Below are 23,068 nucleotides of genomic sequence, written 5' to 3' on the forward strand. Positions count from 1 at the left end.
TATATTCACTTTCTCCACACCATTCATGATTTTATATACCTCTATCATATCGCCCCTCAGTCGCCTCTTTTCCAGACTGAAAAGTCCCAGTCTCTCTAGCCTCTCCCCATATGGGACCTGTTCCAAACCCCTAATCATCTTGGTTGCCCTTTTCTGAAGCTTTTCTAATGCCAATGTATCTTTTTTGAGGTGAGGAGACCACATCTGCACACAGTACTCAAGATGTGGGCATACCATAGTTTTATATAGGGGAAGTATGATATCTTTTGTCTTATTATCTATCCCTCTTTTAATAATTCCTAACATCCTATTTGCTTTACTAACTGCTGCTGCACACTGCGTGGATGTCTTCAGAGAACTATCCACTATAACTCCAAGATCCCTTTCCTGATCTGTCGTAGCTAAATTTGACCCCATCATGTTGTACGTGTAATTTGGGTTATTTTTTCCAATGTGCATTACCTTACACTTACCCACATTAAATTTCATTTGCCATTTTGCTTCTCAATCACTCAGTTTGCTGAGATCTTTTCGTAGTTCTTCACAATCTCTTTTGGTTTTGACTGTCCTGAACAACTTGGTGTCATCTGCAAACTTTGCCACCTCACTGCTTACCTCATTTTCTAGATCATTGATGAACAAGTTGAACAGGATCGGTCCCAGGACTGACCCCTGGGGAACACCACTAGTTACCCCCCTCCATTGTGAAAATTTACCATTTATTCCAACCCTTTGTTTTCTGTCTTTTAACCAATTCCCGATCCATGAAAGGATCTTTCCTCCTATTCCATGACTGCCTAATTTACATAAAAGCCTTTGGTGTGGGACCGTGTCAAAGGCTTTCTGGAAATCTAGGTATATTATGTCCACTGGGTGCCCCTTGTCCGCATGTTTATTAACCCCTTCAAAGAATTCTAATAGATTAGTTAGACACGACTTCCCTCTGCAGAAACCATGCTGACTTTTGCCCAACAATTCATGCTCTTCTACGCGCCTTGCAATTTTATTCTTTACTATTGTTTCTACTAATTTGCCTGGTACTGATGTTAGACTTATCGGTCTATAATTGCCAGGGTCTCCTCTAGAGCCTTTTTAAAATATTGGCGTTATATTGGCCATCTTCCAGTCATTGGGTACCGAAGCGGATTTAAAGGATAGGTTACAAACCACTGTTAATAACTCCACAATTTCATATTTGAGTTCTTTGAGAACCCTTGGGTGAATACCGTCTGGTCCTGGAGACTTCTTACTATTCAGCTTATCAATTAACTCCAAAACCTCCTCTAATGTCACTTCCATTTGGGAGAGTTCCTCAGATTTGTCACCTAAAAAGGCTGGGTCAGATTTAGGAACCTCTGTAACATCCTCAGCCGTGAAGACTGAAGCAAAGAAATCATTTAATCACTCCGCAATGGCACTGTCTTCCTTGATCGCTCCTTTTATATCTTTATCGTCCAAGGGCCCCACTGCTTTTTAGCGGGCTTCCTGCTTCTAATGTATTTAAAAAACATTTTACTATCATTTTTTGAATTTTTGGCTAGCTGTTCCTCAAAATCTTTTTTGCTTTTCTTACTACATTATGACACTTAATTTGGGAGTGTTTATGTTCCTTTCTATTTTCCTCACTAGGATTTGACTACCACTTTTTAAAAGCTGCCCTTTTCTCTCTCACTGCCTTTTTAACATGGCTGTTAAGCCATGGTGGTTCTTTGTTAGGTCTCTTACTGTGTTTTTTTATTTGGGGTATACATTTAAGTTGGGCCTCTAGTATGGTGTCTTTAAACAGTTTCCATGCAGCTTCCAGGGATTTTAGTTTAGTTCCTCTACCTTTTAGTTTCTGTTTAACTAGCTTCCTCATTTTAGTGTAATTCCCATTTTTGAAATTAAATGCCAGAGTGTTTGACCGCTGCGGTGTTCTTCCCAACACAGGAATATTAAACGTTATTATATTGTGGTCACTTATCTAGGCTAATAAATGACCAGTACATACCATGATATGCCTACCACAATGGAACCAAATTTACATCAGCAGTAATCCCTGTCAGTCAGATTTTCACTGAAACTAGCATTGGGCACTAATGGGAGAATCTGTTTAATTTTAAGGATAGCAATAGCTTAAGAGAGTGAGCCTATAATCCATTTAGGAGAATCAAAAGAAGAGTCTGTTGGTAAAGTTGAAAAAATATTTATGGGGAGTCCAATTAGTGAAAAAATAGGTTTGAGGCCGACTGAAAATATTTAAATTCATGCAGTATTTGCCAAGTAGTTTTGGCCAAAGTATTTTCTTCGGGATAAATTCAAGGAGAGTGGTGTGGGTGTGTACGACCCACCCCCACCCAATACACCAATGGTTAGGGTACTCATCTGGGTCTCTCCATCTAAAACAGAACTAGTAATCAGGTTGCCCAGCTCGCAGGCAGGTGATCTCACATTAGGCTGTAAAACCCTTCCTTCCTTCTGTCCATGCCACAGTGGTTATTGATGAAGGAGAAAAAAAAAAAAAACAGATGCAATGAGTTATGAGTTTTGTGGAATGATTGCTTGTTGTTGAGGGCATGTTAAGATGACTGGACTTTCCAGCATGATTCTCACCCATCCTAATCAAATAGGAAAAGCACAGGGTAAAATAGCAAGTCTGAAGTGGTTACATATCAGCCTGAATGTCATCTTGAATCAAGATATATCCAGTAGAGGATAAATCCTATATGTGGATGTGTGGGAGCAGTTGAATTCCTGAGTGCATCAGGGATCTCTCTGGTTATGGGACTAGCTTTCTTCTCCAGTAGGAAGCTCTAGTCTATTGCGGTGAGAAAGGACCATGGGGAAAGTTAAGTGCTTTGACTTCTTTCCCTGCAGTGACCTTTTTCCCCCCTAAACTGTCACTAAATAATGTTTGTCCAAACAGACAGGGTGCATCTACACTAGCTGGCTACTTCGACGTAGCTGGCACAAAGTCGAAATAGCACGCGTCACTTCTACACGTGCCGTGTGCTATTTAGTCGTTGAAATTGACATGAGGCAGCAAGACATCGAAATCACTATTCCCATCTTCGGATGGGAATAGCGTCCTACTTCGACATTCAACATCGAAGTAGGGTGTGTGTAGACGATCTGCGTCCCACTACTTCAAAATAGCAGAGTCCTCCATGGCGGCTGTCAGCTGAGTGGTTGAGAGATGCTCTGTCCAGCCACTGTGGGGCTCTATGGTCATCGTGTGCAGCAGCCCTTAGCCCAGGGCTTCTAGCTGCTGCTGAGCTGAAGCTGCAGCTGGGGGTCCATGCTGCGTGCACAGGGTCTGCAACCAGTTGTCATCTCTGTGGATCTTGTGCTGTGCAGGCCAAGTGTGTCTGGGAGGGGCCCTTTAAGGGAGCAGCTTGGGGCTTTGCTGGCCCCTTACTTTGATGGGGAGCGCTTGTGTGTGTGGACACTCCACATTTCCTTCTGGGACAGCTCCTTTCGACGTTCTCTGTTGCTACTTCGATGTTGAATGTCGATGGTACCAGCCCTGGAGGATGTGTAGACAATACGCATCAAAGTAGCCTATTCCGATGTTCTTAGGTCAAAATAGGCTACTTTGACGTAGTGTGCTAGTGTAGACGTAGCCACAATATTTACCCAGTTCAATAAGCTATCACAACATGTGCTAGATTTCTGAAACAATGTTGAATCAAAACAATTTTAACTACAGCTGGCTTTTGCAGCAGTCCAGCTCCAGGTGTTTACAGATCCTAGAACACTTGACTGTTAGTAGCAAGTGCAGTCAGATGACAGCCTGATACTGATCGAATCAGTAATCTTGACTGTACAGTCTTGAAAAGCTTTTGTTTTGTTTTGTTTTGTCTTTTTTTCAGATTGATGAATGACTGTAGAGAGTCATAACTGCACACACTCCTTTCCTAATTTATAATTGCTTGCCTTATCATACAGATAAAAGTGGCCTTGGATATTGGGCCACAATAAATAGGAAAGCTTTCAATGTTGGTGCATTAAATTAGACTCAGTTTTTAAGAGGTTTAATCAAATGTTTGATTTATAATCCTACAATTCCTACTTAAAGTAATTGTTTCTTCAAGAACAAATACACAGTATACTCTACAGTGTGCTATAAACATGCTCAATGTTCAGATATGTTCTACCATAGTGACATATAAAAGTACTGATCTAATTTATACCTTTTATTACCTTTGCAATTGTTTATTTAAACCAACACAGTGCTAAAACTTCCTCTGCAAGTTAATGGCATATGTGTTCTATTTTTCATACCCACTTAGAAAATGTGTTCTCTGACTTCTCTCAGGCATTCATACCTCCTCTTAAAATAAGTACACTTAAGTGCAGGTTATGTTTCTCCTCTGGGAATATAGTGAATAAATTAGAATATGTGAACCAGGGCAAATTCAGTGGAATTAAATGGGGACCAAGTCCTAACTGATTTAAAACAAAAACAAATACTCTCATGCAACATGTGGTTAAGCTGAGGAACTCATTGACGGAGGATGTGACCAAGAACAAAACATTAGCAAGATTTCAAAACAAAGGACTGTTCGTTTACATGAATAAAAATAAGTGGGTCTGTCCCACGAAAGCTCATCACCGAATAAATCATTTTGTTAGTCTTTAATGTGCTGCATTTCTGGTGCTTTGTTTTGTAAGAACATCTAAAGTTAAGGCTATCAGATTTTGAAAGAGCAATGAAGGGTCGTGTGGCACCTTATAGACTAACAGAAAAGGTTTGAGCATGAGCTTTCGTGAGCACAGACTCACTTCATCAGATGCTGGTCCCATCAGGTTCATCAGATTTTGAAAGAGAGATTAAACTCTATTTTTTCAGTCTTGAACCATCCTCCTCCTATGTGGGATTAGGATGCTTCTTGCAGCACCCTCCAATGAATCTGGTACCAAACACTGAGACAGGATACTGTGCTAGATGGTCCTCAGATACGATCCAATATGGCAGTTGGTGTATCTCTCAGGCATGTCACCCATCACCATGTATCTCAGGCACAGAGGATTTTTCATGATGAACAGTGATAACTGTGGGTCATGAGAATAAACCTGCACAAATTTCAGACTCTGCTACTTTTAGATAAAACTTTTGGTCCCATACTGTTAGTTTACTGGCTTCCGTTTGTCTTTTCAAATCATTGCTCATGTTCTTGCTTCATGTTCTTTTGTAAGACAGTTGTTTCAAGTCTTCATTTTGTCCCTTGTCTTCTGCCCTCTGTGTAAAAATAATAGTTTCTTTGCCCTCATACACAGCTGGGGGTCTTTTCTCCACTCACAATATCCACACTTCAGTAAGAAGGGAGGGAGGTGTGTCATGAGCGTCAATACTTAACACATGGCACTATCTGAAATTACCCCCATTTTATCGTATGATTGGAATAGATGATTTGGTGGTAATGGTATGCTAATAACTACTAGTGAAATATAGAAATTTATTACATTGATGTGTGAAAAGTTCAGGCTCTCACCACAAGCTAAATAATGTAGAGCTTATTGAATTATTGTTCTCTGTTCCAGTCACAGTCCTCTTTCTTACACATTTATTTCACATTCAACTTTTTTCTTCCCTCTCTAACTCAACTTTTTCCGTATTCCCTACTTTTTCAGCTATTCCACCCCAGCAAAAATATCACTCTGAAATTACAGTAGTAGACCAACCTTCACCCTGAGCTATTAGTTTGTACTTTATATTGCTTTTTCCTTGCCCATTGACTTTTCAATACCAAAATCTTTAAGACAGGGTCCATTTTCTTAAATGCTGGTACATCATTTAGCACAAGGAAATACTGATCTTGTGAATAGTAGGCATCTATATAATTTAATAGTGCGTATTAAGTGATTAATGATTAAGTCATATCTAAAATTTCCTAATACAGCAGACAGCAGTATAACCTTAAGCTAGGGAAAGCAATGCTTTCTGCAAGATAAGGATCTTCATTAGTATATACTTACCTGGAGCAGCCACTTTATGTGGATGTCTACAGCAGAACTGAACTGGCAGTATTTTCACAATATGTGTATAATGACCACTAATTAGACCACTGGCAAGTGGGTAAATGGTGCTTGAGCTAGTGTGAAAATATGCATCCACATTTTAATATTGTATAAACCACATTCAGATAAAAATTAAAACAGGTGAAATGAAGAGCCAATAAAAAGCTGAAAACCACCATCTGTTTTTATGTTTGTTCTTTTTTTTTTGAGTGCAGTATTTTTTATGTTCAGCTCTGTTTTGTATACAAGTCATGAAGCCATATTATATCCATAAGTTTGTTAGTACAGCTGCCCATGAAGTCAGACTGAAGTCAAGGGCAAATTTTGCCTCTGCATTGGGAAAGATAGGTCACACACTATGTTGGCCAAATAAATCTGCTTCCACTGTTTCCCCTCAAATGTAGTAAGTACAACACCATATTCAGTATCATGAGATACAAGCATTTGCCCTCACGGAGAAATGGGGCTCAACAGGCTGAAAAGGTGCAGTGGAGAGCTGCATGGTGAACGTGGGGGGTGGGGGAGGAGAAAAGGGGTAGGTGATTCCCTGTAGCTGCTGCTGCCACTGTCCACTCCCTGGCGCCTGCCCCAGGTAATCTCTGGCCAGCCTGGTTTGGGAGGGGGTCAGGGTAGGGGCAAAGCAAGGCCCACAGCATAGGGGGGCTGCCTGGGGCACCCTGTATCTGGGGCACTGTGGGTGGGTCTTGCCTTGGTTCCCAACCCTCTTGGGATGGCCCTGATGATGGATGCAGGGAGGGAAGAAACATTTTATTGCTGTTTAAATAATGTTTCTTGTTTTCTGAGTGAAAGTGTTGCTTTCTAGGGTTTAGAAAATGTCAGGGAACAAATGGATTATGTTTCAAGCTGCATTTTAAACACTTGAACTGATCCAGTTTTTGTTTATTCAATATTTGTATTCCTAGTAAGACTTACCTTAAAATGCAACTTGTCACCGATAGAACCCAGTAAGTAAATCCTATTACTACCCTCCATTCCAAGCACAAGGTTTTGTACCTCACCTTCTCTAGCATAAGTACAGAAGATGTATTCTTTAAAAAGTGATGTGACCAAAAGGAGACATTTCAGTGCGTATACTTCTCCCTCTGAGGTGAGGATGAGAACAAGAACATGAATAATATGATAGATGCATATTCATGTTGCTTAATTCACTATTAGAAAATAGTTTTGTACTTTAGTTGTGAATATGGCTTAAGAACCTATTTGGAACAGAATCTCACAATCGAACAACATTGCCAAGAAGTTGCCAAATGAAATCAACACCCTCTCAGAGAAACTGGAGGATCTCTGCCAATCAACCTAGCATATCAAGTAAAACTGGAGTAAAATGACAGGATTTACCCTGAAAGACACATTCAGACTGTGCCTGAAAAAGATATTAAAGTGGATGGGTTTAAAACCAACAGATCAAGGGAGTTAAAGCTTTCAACTCTGCTACAACCTCTGGAAGTACAAATACACAAACCGTGAATTTATCATCTCAGCTCCCCAGTAAGCACATGGAGAGACAGAGAGAGATTGTTTATGTCGACTCTGAACGTACAGATTAATATTGGTCAAATTTGGTACCTTAAATTTCGTTTTAAGAAAACTGCAAGCCACAGTGTTCCAGATATGAAAACTATCAAATATGTGGGCTGAATTGGACTGCTTACATCTCAGCTGAAGTTTCCAGATGATCAAGAAGATGGTAACCCTCGTAGGGATCACATTGTAGTAATCTAGGCTGGAGGTCACAAAAAACAAGATTTAAAAGAAAAAAAATACAGATTTTCTTTGGTAGACGGAGGTGGGAATAATAAACTTTCTTGTCACCACTTTTAATTGATATCCAGAATGACATAATAATAACTAGAAAGAGATTTTCCATACTGAGATTTGGTTTCTAGTGATTTGTTCTTTCAATTGGCCCTCAGAATCTCCATCATATTCTCTAAGTTCTCTCTCACAATATTTCCACAAGCTTTTGCTAGCCAAGAAGGGATGGGTCCAAATAGCAGTTTACATCCCAAAATTCTAAAGCAAAATCTCAACCTAAAGTTTACCATAGGGGAGTAGGCATCCTTCAGTCTACATAGACTATGGATCGCGCCCTTTAAAGTTTCGATTGAGGACTTCATTTACAGCGTCTATTGTGACTATGAAGACCCACACGAGAGTGACAGTCCTTGCTGCATCTCTTGCAGATGTAGTGGGTGTCTGGCAAGTCCTTAGTGTGCTTTCTGTGCACTCGCTTCTCCTCTGCTAGCTGTCTGATCTTCATCTCGCCCTTCTGAAGGCCCTTGTGTAACCCCTGCCTCCATCTGCTGCGGTCATCTGCTAGTTCTTCCCAGTTGTCCAGCTCGATGTCTACCTCTCTGAGGTCTCTCTTGCAGACATCTTTGTAGCACAACTGGGGGCATCCGGGAGGTCTTTTGCCAGAGGCTAGCTCACCGTACAGGATGTCTTTTGGAATCCTTCCATCATTCATCCTGTGGACATGGCCAAGCCAGCGGAGTTGACGCTGCCTGAAGAGGGTGTGCATGGTTGGGATTCCAGCTTGCTCGAGGATGGCTGTGTTGGTCACTCTGCCCTTCCATGATATTCCAAGGATGCACCTGAGGCAGCACAAGTGGAAGATGTTCAGCCTCTTTTCCTGGCGGGCATACAGGGTCCAGGACTTTGGGCTTACCATCAGCCTAAAGAAGACAAACGTACTCGGTCAGGATGTTGCTGAATCCCCATCAATCAGCATTGACAACTATACGTTAGAGGTCGTCCACGAGTTCGTTTACCTCGGGTCCACCATCACTGACACCCTGTCGTTGGACACTGAGCTAAATAGGAGGATCGGAAAAGCAGCCACAACTCTGTCCAGACTCAGCAAGAGAGTGTGGAATAACAACAAGCTGTACACTCACACCAAAATGCAAGTCTACAGAGCCTGCATCCTCAGCACCCTCCAGTTTGCCATAGACAAATTGGGAATATGTTTCCACTAAATGTTGCCCATCACAACTCTTACTTTCATATTCTCATTTTCTCACATTCACATTTAAAGGGTGGCAGAGGTAGCGGCTCGGGGAAGGGAAGGACATGTGGTGCAAGAAGAGTAGTTACTGACTTGTTTCTGCATTTCCCCCTGTTCTTGACTTTGCCTTGGATGATGAGTTAGATCACTTAATGGTAGCACTAAAATAGGCATTTTTGGTGACATTTTTAAGGACTTATAACCCTTAGAGCTGCACCACACCTTTAGTAGATCATAGCCCTAATCATAGCAAAACACAAGTAAAATAATACAAACATGTACTTGATACAATAAATGCTTTCATATCTGGCATTCTACCATCTGGAACACTCAAATAACTGGCTTTTTAACCATAAGTAAATTTTAGTTATGTTTTCCATAAATACAGTATAGTGAAAGTAAATACAAATAAATACCGCAAATACAGTCAAAGTTTACAGTGTACAAAACCATAGTTCTTGGTAACTAAAGTACTCTGCCTACATTTTTGTTTTTTTCTTAATATTTAATCTTGGTTTTCTTAGGTGTTCTATGTTACTAGGACTACTTCTATATTATCCAGAATATTTGAACATCTGGCAACCTCCCAGTCCCATGACTGCCAGATATGGAATCATAGAATACTAGGACTGGAAGGGACCTCGAGAAGTCATCAAGTCCAGCCCCCTGCCCTCATGGCAGGATCAAGTACTGTCTAGACCATCCCTGATAGACATTTATCTAACCTGTTCTTAAATATCTCCAGGGATGGAGATTCCACAATCTTCCACAATCTCCCTAGGTAATTATTCCAGTGTTTGACCACTCTGAAAGTTAGGAATGTTTTCCTAATGTTCAACCTAAACCTCCCTTGCTTCAGTTTAAACCCATTGCTTCTTTTTCTATCCTCAGAGACCAAGAATAAGTTTTTTCCCTCCTCCTTATGACACCCTTTTAAATACCTGAAAACCACTATCATGTCCCCCTTCAATCTTCTTTTTTCCAAACTAAACAAGCCCAGTTCTTTCAGCCTTTCTTCATAGGTCATGTTCTCTAAACTTTTGATCATTCTTGTTGCTCTTTTCTGGACCCTTTCCAATTTCTCCACATCTTTCTTGAAATGCGACATCCAGAACCGGACACAATACTCCAACTGAGGCCTAACCAGCGCAAAGTAGAGAGGAAGAATGACTTCTCGTGTCTTGTTCACAACACACCTGTTAATGCATCCCAGAATCATGTTTGCTTTTTTTGCAACAGCATCACACTGTTGACTCATATTTAACTTGTGGTACACTATAACCCCTAGATCCCTTTCTGCCATACCACTACCTAGATAGTTGCTTCCCATTCTGTGTGTGAAACTGATTGATCCTTCCTACGTGGAGCACTTTGAATTTGTCTTTATTAAACTTCATCCTGTTTGCTTCAGACCTTTTCTCCAATGTGTCCAGATCATTTTAATTTTGACCCTATTCTCCAAAGCAGTTGCAACTCTTCCTCGCTTGGTCGTATCTGGAAACTTAATAAGTGTACTTTCTATGTCAATATCTAAATATTTGATGAAGATATTGAACAGAACTGGTCCCGACACAGACCCCTGCAGAACTTTACTTGTTATACCTTTTCCAGCATGATTAAGAGCCATTAATAACTACTCTCTGAGTATGGTTATCCAGCCAGTTTTGCACCCACCTTATTGTAGCCCCATCTAAGTTATATTCACTTAGTTTATTGATAAGAATATCATGCGAGACCTTATCAAATGCCTTACTAAAGTCTAGGCATACCACATCTACCACTTCTTTATCCACAAGGCTCATTATCCTATAACAGAAAGCTATCAGATTGGTTTGACATGATTTGTTCTTTACAAATCCATGCTGGCTGTTTCCTACCAGCTTACCACCTTCCAAGTGTTTGCAGATGATTTCCTTAATTACTTTTTCCATTATCTTTCCTGGCACAGGAGTTAAACTGACCGGTCTGCAGTTTCCTGTGTTGTTCTTATTCCCCTTTTATAGATGGGCACTATATTTGCTTTTTTCCAGACTTCTGGAATCTCTCCTGTCTCCCATGATTTTTGAAAGGTGATAGCTAATGTGAAAGAGGTTACTGTATATCAACACATACACCATTTTTAGCAAAAGATTCTCAGAATGTTTATGCTTTAACATCATTTAAATTTCAGTACACAAGGAAATGTGTAATAATTTTAAGCATACACTAAAGATACATCTACACGAGAAGCCTCTGTCAACAGAAGTCACTGTTGGAAGGGATTTCCCAGCAAAACTTCTGTCAACAGATCACATCTACACATGAAAGCAGGTTGAAAGAGCAATCTGCTGTGTTGACAGAGATCAGCCAGACTGCCTAGCCCTCTCTCAACAGAACAGCTGACTGGAAGATCTGCAAACAGGTCTGCCTGGTGAACCAGAAGGCCTTTTGTTTGACAGAAGGACCCCAAACCATCTACATGATTGTTTTGTCAACAGAACACTGTCAAGAGAGGCTTTATACCTGAACAGGGAAAGCTATAATGCTGCCCGTGGATGTGCTGGGTTTTGTTGACAAACTGTAGACAAAGCACATTTTGCGTGTAGACGCTCTGCAGTTTTTGCCAACAAAAGCCCAGTTTTGCCAGGAAAATCATCTTGTGTAGATGTAGCCTAAAAGTATGAGGCAACTTTGACGAAAGATGGTGCCTCCAGCTTCGTTTACAATAGGAAGTCCTTGTGTAGTAAATTACACTAGAAGAAACGGTCACAAGGCAAAGTAACCTACTCTATACAAGAAAACTGCCCCAGATTATAGAGTAAAATGGTGAAATAATCCCATAGAAAATAAAGCCTTTTTCAGAAATCAAAACAAGTTGCTGTAAACTTAATAAAAAGTTGAAATGAGGTTCATTCACACTCCAGTTCCCAGGATATTATGTCCTCCCTCACATGGGCAGTTATTTTTCCTGACTTCTTTTTATGGCTCTTCTCAACTATGCAAGAACAGCAACCAATAATGCTAGAGTTTGGTTTCTCTTTGATTCTGGGTGAAGCAATACTTATGAAATAGATACTGAGTAGAATTTGTCTCCACCTTTATTAAAAAGTTTTTGGCTGTGTCTACACTACAGTGTGTCTGCACTATGAATATTCAGTGCTTCATTAACATAATGGTAACCATGGCATTTCAAAAGTGCCACTTTCAATGGCGTGCAGCTCGTCTACATAAGGTTCTTTTTGAAAGGATCCTGCATACTTCAAAATCCCCTTAGTGCTATAACCAAATAGGAATAAGGTGATTTCAAAGAGGGCAGGGTCCTTTCAGAAAGGACCCCATGTATACGAGCTGCATATTATTGAAAGCAGCACGTTCGAAGTGCCATGGCTGCCATTATGCTAATGAGGTGCTGCATATTCATTGCAGTGTCTCATTAGCATACCCTGAAGTGTCTCATTAGTATCCCCCTTTTGAAAGAGGGATACTAGTGTAAACACAGCCCCTATTTCAAGGAACTCATGTTTTTTCTCAGAGCACTTACTTAAGTATCTGTACATGTTATATGTAAATGTTTGACCATTAAGTCAAACACATATTAATAACTAGACAAAGGAGGAGATGCCTGGAAATTATCTAAGCATTCTGATATGTAGTTAAAGAGGTAAAACTAACTTCAGAGAGACATATGAAATTAAGACTGGGATCATGTATCTAATTGTGTGGCACACAGTGCAGCTGCTTCCAATTTAATAGGGATTATAAAAAAAAAACCTATTTGCAGCAGAGATCATATTGGACTGAGAGATTGAATTACACTGAAAATAACCTCTCCAGTTTGTTCTGTTAAGAAGAGTTCTTTAAAACACAACAGTTATGATTCCAGATTTTTTTAATGGATTTGAGAGTGCAGTTTAGGTGTGAATGGAAAATACACATCATGGAATAAAAGAGTCAAATGTTTTACGGGATTTTAAAAATTTTACACAGGAATATAACAACTGCCATATTCTATCATAAAGGATATAAAGGATCAATAGTTATTTCCCCACTCTGGTACTATTATTGGTTTTCACTAGTGCTCCTGTATTACAGAAAATATTAAGTACTTTTTATATAAAAATCAATAATACATAATACAATTCTTCCTGTATGGAGCAAGCTGACATTTTCAACTGTAATGTTTATTATTTAATAATTCAGGTTAGTGGACTGTTAATATCCTTCTCAGCTTGTCTTACTGTCATCCCTTCCAGCTTTGATGGTTACAGCCTATAAACCAATGCCTATGTGATTTTTTTTTTTTTTTTAGTTTCATGCTCACCTTTGGCAATGATGATAGACCTATAATTTGGCCAATTCATCTGAAGGGTCTCACCAGGACTGACAATATTATACATGGCTTGTATTATACAGGCAATCAGATTAGATGGTTACAGTAGTACATTTTGGCCTTTGAATCTGTGAATCTTTCCCACAGAACTTGGAATGATACTTGGCAGATCAAATCACCGCTGCTGAGATCAGAAGATGCATTTGAACCAAAGCTCCTTAAATACAGAGAAGTGGGGCTGCTAGCAGACTTTTTTCTTAAAGGTCCCTGAATACCAAAGTGTACTTTCTTGGTTTAAGGACACTGGATGTGGTACTTTCTCAATACAAAATCATTAAACCATAAAAGACTATGGATGGAAAAGACCTTAGTCCATCTAATACAACCCCTTGCTCAAAATAGGACCAACCACAAATAAATCATCCCTGTCAGGGCTTTGTGAAGCCTGGCCTTAAAAAATATTAAGGATGGAAATTCCACCACCTCTCTAGGTAACCCATCCTGTGCTTCACTAGCCTCCTAGTGAAATAGTTTTTGCTAACACCCAACCTAGATTTCCCCCACTGTAACTTGAGACAATTGCTCCTTGTTCTGTCATTGTCCACCACTTATCCTAACTCCTTCCCCTTTGCAACCCCTCCCCCTGCCCTTTCAGGTAGTTGATGGCTCCTGTCAAATCCCCGTCACTAGTGTTCCTGTTAGAGAGAGCCCACAGTGTCCACAGACAGCAGCAAGTGTTTCTACTGGTGGTGTACATCAGAACATGACAGTGCACAGAACAAAATTTATTCTGAATGTGGAAGGAAAAATAATAGAGGGGGCACTGACCCTCACTATACTCTTCTGCAACTTAAATAAGCCCAGTTGCATCTGTTGGAACAAAGACACCATGTAGGAAGCAAAAGGAGGGTTTATTACACACAGAGCTGGTGGAGTGTCACTTCTTTTGTTAGGCTCAGGGAACACTGCCAGCCAATAGATTACAACTGATTATATAGGATGCTGATGGGTGGAGGGATGTGACAAGGGGGAGCTCATGAGCCTCCCCAGATAGGTGCTAGCACCAAGATGAAAAGAGCACGATAAACAATTCATCTAAAAATGGTAAAATAGTGTCTCCACTCATAGCTTACAGAACACCTTATCTCTAGTACATGTGGTTCTTCCACAAGTTACTTAAACAAAGCAGACATCAGTTGGAATCCATGTGTTAAAGCAATGATGTATCTATTGGCATAAGGATGGTGTCCTCACACGGATATGATCCATTGGTGCCATATCTAGAAAATTAAAGCAGAAGGAAGTAAAAGTACATAATACTTCAACATTTGTTCTTTGCATCATCCTGAGATAGTAAATGGGATGGTGCTATATCAGCCCCTATAAGAGCCAAAGAAATTAGGAGAATTTGAAGGGGAAATAAGTGTGCTCAAATGGAGGCTTAGTTGCCAGTGAAAAGTGAGTAAATAAAACTAGACTGTTCCATGAATTCTGGAAATATATAAATTATAAAATATATCAACTATATCAAAAACAGTTAACACGCCAGAAGATAAAATAATAAAAGAAGATAAAATAATAAAAGAAAAGATCCTCAGATGAAGTATTAAATGGTTACACTCAAAATAAATTCAACTACAGTCAGAAATATAATCAATTTCAGAAACAGGCAAGGAATTCCCTGTTAAGGAATTGAAAAACTTAAATATAATCACATAATGGTGTATGGAGTGTATTCAGAGAAGAAATAATTAATAATACAATTCTTATCTGAATATGCTTCCTGCATAAGATGTCAGAGAAAATGCTCATCTAAATATGAATCCTATACTGTGTTGTGATTATATCATTATATTTTATTTTATGGCATGTGTCTTTGGAATCACTTTCATTCTTTTACAATTGATTAAATTTGTGATTTTTCTTCAAATGTTGTAGAGTTTTTGATGAATGTCTTGGCTTGGAAAGATTTATTTTAATTATTTTCTGCTGGCATAGTTACTTATCTATAAATATATGCACTAATATTTTGAGTTAAGGTTTCTTGAACCAATGCATCAACCTGTACATAGAGTTTATATTTCTACCACTACTTTGCCTTCTAATGTAGTTCTCAAATTGACTGTATTTTATTTGGAAGAAAAATATGTATTTACATGAGAAACTGAATAACACATATGCTAATTCTGTTATGTTTCTCCATATGGTGTTAGTACTTAAATATTTAAACACCAAAAATAGCCAAAGATAGAAGATAGAAAGCTATAGTTACTGCCATTATCTTAATCATAGGTGCAGTTCATAGAACTGTGTGTTATTGAAGTTGACTGACAGCGTTAAAAGTTCCAGTATTAAATGGGTTGTAACTTTGACAAACTTTAACTGTTTGGACCGAATTTTTTCACCAGGTTTCTGCCTCAGACTGAAATATTTTTGAAAAAATAACTAGCTAAAACAGTTCAGCTGTCTCTGGAAAAGAGAGGAGGGAAAATATTTTTTAACTGATGTTTGACCCTTTTTTTTCAAAAAAAAAAAAAAAAAAAGGTGGAGCAACCCTATAATTAGGAGTAAGAATTTGACCTTTAACCATGTTCATCCCAGGGAAGTGCATACCACCATTCCCTTGAGAATATGGTCAAAGGTGTTGAAGTAATTTTTGAACACTCATATGTTGCATGTGTTTAGTAGAGACATCTTGGATTTTAGTGAAAGCTGGCTGAAGTCTCTTATGGTGCCCTCACTCAGTGTATTTCATCCTTCACATCTACTAGCAAGGACCACATTGTACATGTGTTGTTACCACGGAGTAACTGAGCATGTCCCATTACCTCCCAGCTCCTGCACCTTCTCCACAGAGTGCTCCAGCCCAGAGCTATATCAGTAAAGCCAGATTTTCTCTGGAATGGCTGTTCCTGGATGCTCCAGTCCTGCGTGGGTTTGATCACTGAAACTTGGAGAAGACAACATGTCTCTTCTATAACAACAAGAAGTCCAGTGGCACCTTATAGACTTACAGATATTTTGGAGCATAAGTGGGTCTTTGCCCACGAAAGCTTATGCTCCAAAATATCCGTTAGTCTATAAGGTGCCACAAGACTTGTTGTTGTTCTTGAAGATACAGACTAACACAGCTACTTCTCTGATACACGTCTCCTGTATGTTCTCAGTGACCCCATGTGGCATGCTGTAGGTGTGGAGAAGGAATCCCTCTGATTTGAGTACAGAGGTGATAAAAGGCAGGTCAGGGGGAGATGGAAAGGAGTAGGCTGAGAGCAGTAGACTGGGACAAAGAGTCTAATGAGACTGGTGCTCTATGAGGGTGAAAGGAACTTGAACAGACTAGTAAAAAGACTGAGACTGGGAGCCATGGTGAAGTGAGTACAAATCATTCACAGTCATTGGAAAAGAAAGTATCATTGTCCGGTCATGGGTTTTTGCTTTTTTTTTTGTTTTTCCTATTTTTCATTAAAAAACAGTCTTGGAATATTCTATCTTGGCAATCATCAAAGTATAGTAAACTAAGAAAAAGTAGTCTTATTTTCCAGGAATCTTGTTTCTTTAAGTCATCCAGGCTGCAAATTAGCCCACTATTTCTTGTTCTTTTTTCAGGGCACATGTAAAACAACTGATCACCATCTTATTTATAGTACCAGCATACCTGAAGACTGTTATGAGGTCTCTCTCACTGTTTTTTCTTCAAGACTAACTACACTCCATTTAAAGAAAAATCTTTACTCCCTAGATTAAGTTTTTTAAACCTTTAATCATTTTTGTTTCTCTCCTATCAATGTTCTTCAGTTTATCCAAATCTAAATTAGAAAATAGCAGCCAAAAGTTGCCACAGTACTCCATCTGAGTTCCCATCAGAGCCAAGTAAAGGCAATTACCTGCCAAGACTTGCATATGCTAGCCCTCTTAATATACCCCAGAAATACACTGACCTTTTTTGTAACTGCATCAGGTTGTTGGTGCCTTATCATTTTCAGTTTGTGATTCACCTTTGACCTGCCAAGTCTTTTCAGCCTACTCAGTTATTCCCCATTTTATATTTGTACATTTGATTTTTCCTTCCCAAGTATAGTAATTTGCACTTGTCACTATTGAATTTCATTGTGAGCATATCAGACCAATTCTTCATTTTATCTTCCTTATGAAAGCTAAGCCTGTCTTCTGAAGTGCTTGAAACCACTTCAGCCTGATGTCCTCCACAAATTTTATAAGAATTCCCTCTGTTATTCAAGTCATAGTGAAAATACTGAATAGTAATAGAACAAAGACAGATCTCTGCATTAAACAAATAGGTATATCCTCCCTAGTGACAGTGAATCATTAAAACTACTCTTTCAGTGCATTTTCAACTCATCTTGCAACTCTCCCCATGTCATAAATTCATCTAAATTATTTCTTTAGTTTCTTTAGGAGAATGCCATGCATTGGAATATTTACTAAAATTGAGCTGGATCATGCTTCCTGCTTTCCCCCATCCACGTGGCCAGAAAGCCTGTCACACATGGAGGTTGTTTTGGTTTGTAATGTTTTGTTCTTGATGAATCCATGTTTGCTTTTCCTTAGCACTTTATGGTCTTTCAAACTGATTCCTTCAAATTTTTTTTCTAGTATTTTTTCAGGTACCAAATTTAGGCAGCCTGTTCATAATTTCCTGTGTCATCTTTGTTTCTCTCTCTCTCCCTCAAAAAAAAATTATAGAACATAAAAGGACCTTACCATTTCTTCATGATTTCTGAAAGATGATTGCTAATAATTCCGAGATTCCTTCAGCTAGCTCTTTAAATGTGCCAGGATGAGTTTTATCAGGCCCTACCAAATTGAATACTATTTCCAAATGATTAAATACTCTTTACATTTTTCATTTACTGTTACGGGTTATATTCCTTTCCTGTTGTTGTTAGTATGAATTATGTTAAGTAGCTCCTCATAAAGATCTTTTATAGTGAACTAAGGAAGCAGATTAGGCAATATGCACCTTGGCCTTCTTGATGTCATCTGTTGTTCGCTCTCCTTCACCTGGAAGTAATAAACGTACTTTCATCGTTGCCTTGCTCTTTACAGAATCTTGTCTTAATAACTTGTATGTCTCTTGTTTGGTGTTACTCATTTTGTACCTTAGCCTTTCCGACTATAGCCCTACATGCTTATACAGGTTGAACCTTTACAGACCGATCAATGACGGACCAGAGAATTTGCCACACCTTTTGCCACCTGTCTTTCAGCCTAACCAGCACTTCCTCTGCTTATTGGGTTCTTGGAAGACATTTGTGCATAAATTAAAGCTAAATAACAGCACAGAACAGTGAGAGTAAAGACTGAGGGCTGTAAACATACATTATGGGACCACAGGAAACTTGATACATACAGTAAATTAAAATCATCCCAGACCAATGAAGTTGCCAAATCAGAGAGCACTGGACTATAGAGAGGTTCAACCTGTTCTATTCTTATATACACATCCATGGTTAGATCTACTTGTTATCACATTTTGCAGAGTTTCTTTTTTTAATTTTAAGGTCACTAAGCTTCTTATGCACCCATATTGGCCTCTTGGCAGTGTCTCTGTATTTTTTTAACATGATAATACTCTGTTTGTGTTCCTTTAATATTGTGTCTTTGAGAAGCTATGAGTTTAACTAAACTCTGTGGTATGTCAAGCCCATAGCTTGAATACAGAATGTGGTTCTTGTCTCCCCATCTCAAAAAAGATATGTTAGAAACTAATAGATTTACCTAGCATTGCTGGGGTCCTTAACAAAATTTGGAGGTAGGTAGGTTTTCTTTAAAAAAAGGAGGCAATACATGGTTCATTTAAATAATCGTATTTTTCAAAAATACTGTGTTATTTTCATGAAGCTGATTTTTATTTTGGATTTTGTAAAAAGGGGGATTGTTAAAATTAGTCCATTTTAATATATTAGTATTTATTTACAAATGGGAATTTGATCAAGTGTGTTGTTTTTCTGCATCCTGCATTACTATTCTATGTGTTTTTTACAAAAAAAAAAAGACTTCTAGTCAATTTGGTTTTCAACAATTTTTTGTCTAGTTTTCAATCCTTAGTCATTGTGTTTGGTGTGCCAAACCAGAGCACTACTCCAGATTTCACTAGTACATCTATTTTCTCCAAGGTTTATTGGGAATCAATCCTATTCCAGGTTCATTCTTTTAGTGGACTTATCTTGCTTCAATCCTTGCTTCAATCCACTGAGTTATGTCAATTTTGAGAACAGTACTTGATCTGGTGTTTCTGTCTCTTTTCTGTTTGGTCCTGGGAGAAGCAATCCCATTCCAGGCACATCCTGTTTTCCTGACAAAACTAAATGTTTATGTTTCTTTACCTTATCATAAGTGGAACTGTACACAGAATTGATTGTCCTAACTCCTAGGCTGTGTCTACACTTGCATTCCTCTTTTGAAAGAGGCATGCAAATTAGGGAAATCAAAAATGCAAATGAGGCACAGATTTACATATCTGTCACCTCATTTGCATATTCATGTTTTGAAATAGCTTCTTTCGAAAGAGGAAAACCAGTGTAGACACTGCTCTTTCGAAAGTAAACCCCATCTTTGAAAGAATAATAAGGCAAGAAGGATTCTTTCAAAAATGGGGTTTACTTTTGAAAGAGCGGTGTCTACACTGGTTCTCTTCTTTCGAAAGAAGCTATTTCAGAACAAGAATATGCAAATGAGGTGCCAGATTTGAAAATCTGTGCCTCATTTGCATTTTTAATTTCCCTCATTTGCATGCCTCTTTCAAAAGAGGAATGTAAGTGCAGACGCAGTCCTACGTAATTTGGTACCAATAGATATGAATTTCAGCATACCAGGGAAGGATGCGTAGATAGTTTCACATGCTATCATTTCTGTCCTTTCTCATTAGATTTTGCAATCTTCAGTGCAGAGGTTGTTAATAAATGTCTATATACAATGCATAGCCTACTTTCCTGGGGCCTCTACTAATGAGAATAAAATTTCAAGGACCCACTCTCTGGGTTTTACCCTTTACAGGTAATTTAGTTACCTGAATACTGGAATGTCTAGAAAAGCGGTAGATTTTGTCCCATCTACCACACTTGATTTGGGTGGTTGAGTTAGAGTTTCCTGTTTGTGGATGAGAACAACAAGAAGTCTTGTGGAACTTTATAGACTAACAGATATTTTGGAGCTTTCATGGGCAAAGACCCACTTCATCAGATGTATGAATGCGGACAGGGTGGTGGTTTCAGAGGGGTATTTAAAGAATGGGGTCCCAGAAAAATGGAAGGCCAGAGCTTACAAGGTCCATTCACCAAGGTGGAAATGGCCCAGTATCAATAGTAGGTATAAGAGGAAAAAACAAGTCAGATCAGATGGGGATATAAGCCATTGTCATATCCCCCTGTCTAATCGGACTTGTTTTTTCCTCTTTTGATGCCTACAATTGATAATACGCCATTTCCACCTTAGTGAATAGACCTTGTCAGCTGTGGCCCTCCCTTTTTCTGGGACCCCATTCTTTAAATACCCCTCTGAAACCACTCCTACACTCCTGCGTCTGATGAAGCAGGTCTTTGCCCATAAAAGCTTATGCTCCAAAATATCTGTTAGTCTATAAGGTGCCACAAGACTTCTTGTTGTTCTCGAAGCTACAGACTAACATGGCTACCTCTCTGATGTCTGTGGATGAGTTTACCTTGGCGTGGCACTGTGGACTAGGTTTGGAAGCCCCCTGCTAGAGGTTTTTGGCCTTGCATCATTGTACCCCAAAACAGAGCAGAAAGCAGGCTTTGTAGAGTAGCTGCATAGGATGGGCCAGTCAGAAGGGCTGATGAAGTAGCCAGTCCAGTCACAGAAGGTCACTATAGTACACAAGCAGATAGGACCAAAGCCTAGGGAAGGACCAGAGCCAGGCTGGCAGATGAATAGCATATAGTCACTGAAGGCAGTTTGAAGCCAGAGGGCTGAGCACAGAATGTGTCAAAGCCAGTAAGACTAGTTAGATGGGTCCTAGCTAAGTGGTTTGGAGAAAACTGTGCTTCAAGGAAGGAACCTAATTTATCATACCAGGACCATGATAAGAACTGGAGACTATTTATGTCAGAAGGGCATAGATCATACTGCTTTTCTGGAAGGGTTACCTGCAAAAGAACAGTTGAGAGAGCCAGCAGCAGAGGGATTGTTGAAAGGGGCTAGTGCCACCCTGATGTAAGACCAAAAATAGAAAAGCAGCTCATACCTATACCTAACTGAGAGGAAGGGGCCATCCATGAGAGGCAACCCCCCCGCAACTTGCCCCCAGAAAAGTACTGTGCTTGGAGGCACCATCAGATATACACAAGAGGATGCACACAAGATGTGAGTGCTGACCCCATTACACTTGGTTTAAAAACTGCAAGATATGTACAGAATTTTAATACCACACTTGACCCTGGCATATCAGACTGGATGTCTTTTGTAATGTATAGCTCAAACAGAGATTACTAGTTTGATACAGAATGTGGTTCTTTGGTCTATGTGTCACAAGTGTTCATACTAGATCATTGTAAATGCTTAGCCTAGAACCTATGAAACTGGAAAAAAAGGAACCAACTTTCTGGAAGTCTCTGAAATAGACCACTTCTCAGACCAGAGGCAATAATACATTAAAACTCACACAATATACTATAATATATATTTTTCCCACTCTTTTAGATGTTACAGAAAAGAAAGATATCACTGGGCTCTTTCATGGAGACCTAGTGATAATACTTGAAAGTGATTTTTGAATGGCCTATATTTATATTTATATGTATATTTGGATTTTTGAAAGAAATTCACAGATCAAGGAAGGAGATAGCTCCTTACTGAAAACTTGCTACTTACTCAGTTTGATGGGTTTTTGTTCTTTGACTCGTTCAGTTTTGATTTGTTGCTTCACAAGAAAAATCTTAGCCCTCTTCACCTGAAAATAAATTGTTTCCGTCATTCCATAATTAAAAAAGTCATGGAAGATATTTTCTTTTGATATGCCAGTAAAGTTCATCTCTGGACTAAGGCAAAGCATTCAATAGTGAGGCTCATGGGATGTTTTCTAAGAAAGCTATGAGCCTGTGCAAATGGGATTACCATGAAAGTCTGCATGCAACTCTAATAGCTTTTACTGCTGAAACAGTTACAGTGTAATACTGCACTAAACTATAACCCTTAAAGAGGTAGGCAGTTTCCAGGTAGATGACAAATAGATGGTGACTGGAAAATGTCTTGGAATTTTGGAGAAGACGTGTGAGACCTGAGATAGGAGACAGAGGAATGGATTGGACAGTCATGATATATTTGTGTTTTGGCCATCTATGAATCTTAGTTTAGTGAAATTTCCTGTCATTTGGGGAGTGTTGATGGGTAACACAGTACTGAGCAGAATTTTTAGTGAAGTTGCGAGTTGTTTTGTTTTTGGCTTTCCTCAGAGCTACCCCTTTGGAAGGCACAGTCCTATATATTGAGTTACAGAAATCAAAAGGTCTATGGGGTGAAATTAATCCCCCTGAAAAGGGCCAGCACAAAATCTTAAATAGGGTAAGGACAGACTATACTGGTACATACGTCTTGTGCTGGCTCTTGGCACAAGGTGAATTTCATAATGTACAGTCTACTGCAAATATTTGTTACTTTTATTATTATATATTCAACTGCTTACTGGCTGCCCATCTTGCTTAGGTAGTCACCTGGGTGCGCTGAAAAATGTGCAAGTTTCTGATATTTCA

General features: G+C 39.1%; 1 protein-coding gene across 3 annotated transcripts in view; it reads left to right on the forward strand.

Annotated features, from left to right (window-relative positions):
- CSMD3 (CUB and Sushi multiple domains 3) overlaps window positions 1-23,068 on the forward strand; it is a 1,166,921-nt gene that overhangs the window by 228,742 nt on the left and 915,111 nt on the right. The window lies entirely within an intron of this gene.

This window comes from Carettochelys insculpta, chromosome 2 (genome assembly GCF_033958435.1).
Source record: "Carettochelys insculpta isolate YL-2023 chromosome 2, ASM3395843v1, whole genome shotgun sequence".
Classification (NCBI taxonomy): Eukaryota; Metazoa; Chordata; order Testudines; family Carettochelyidae; genus Carettochelys; species Carettochelys insculpta.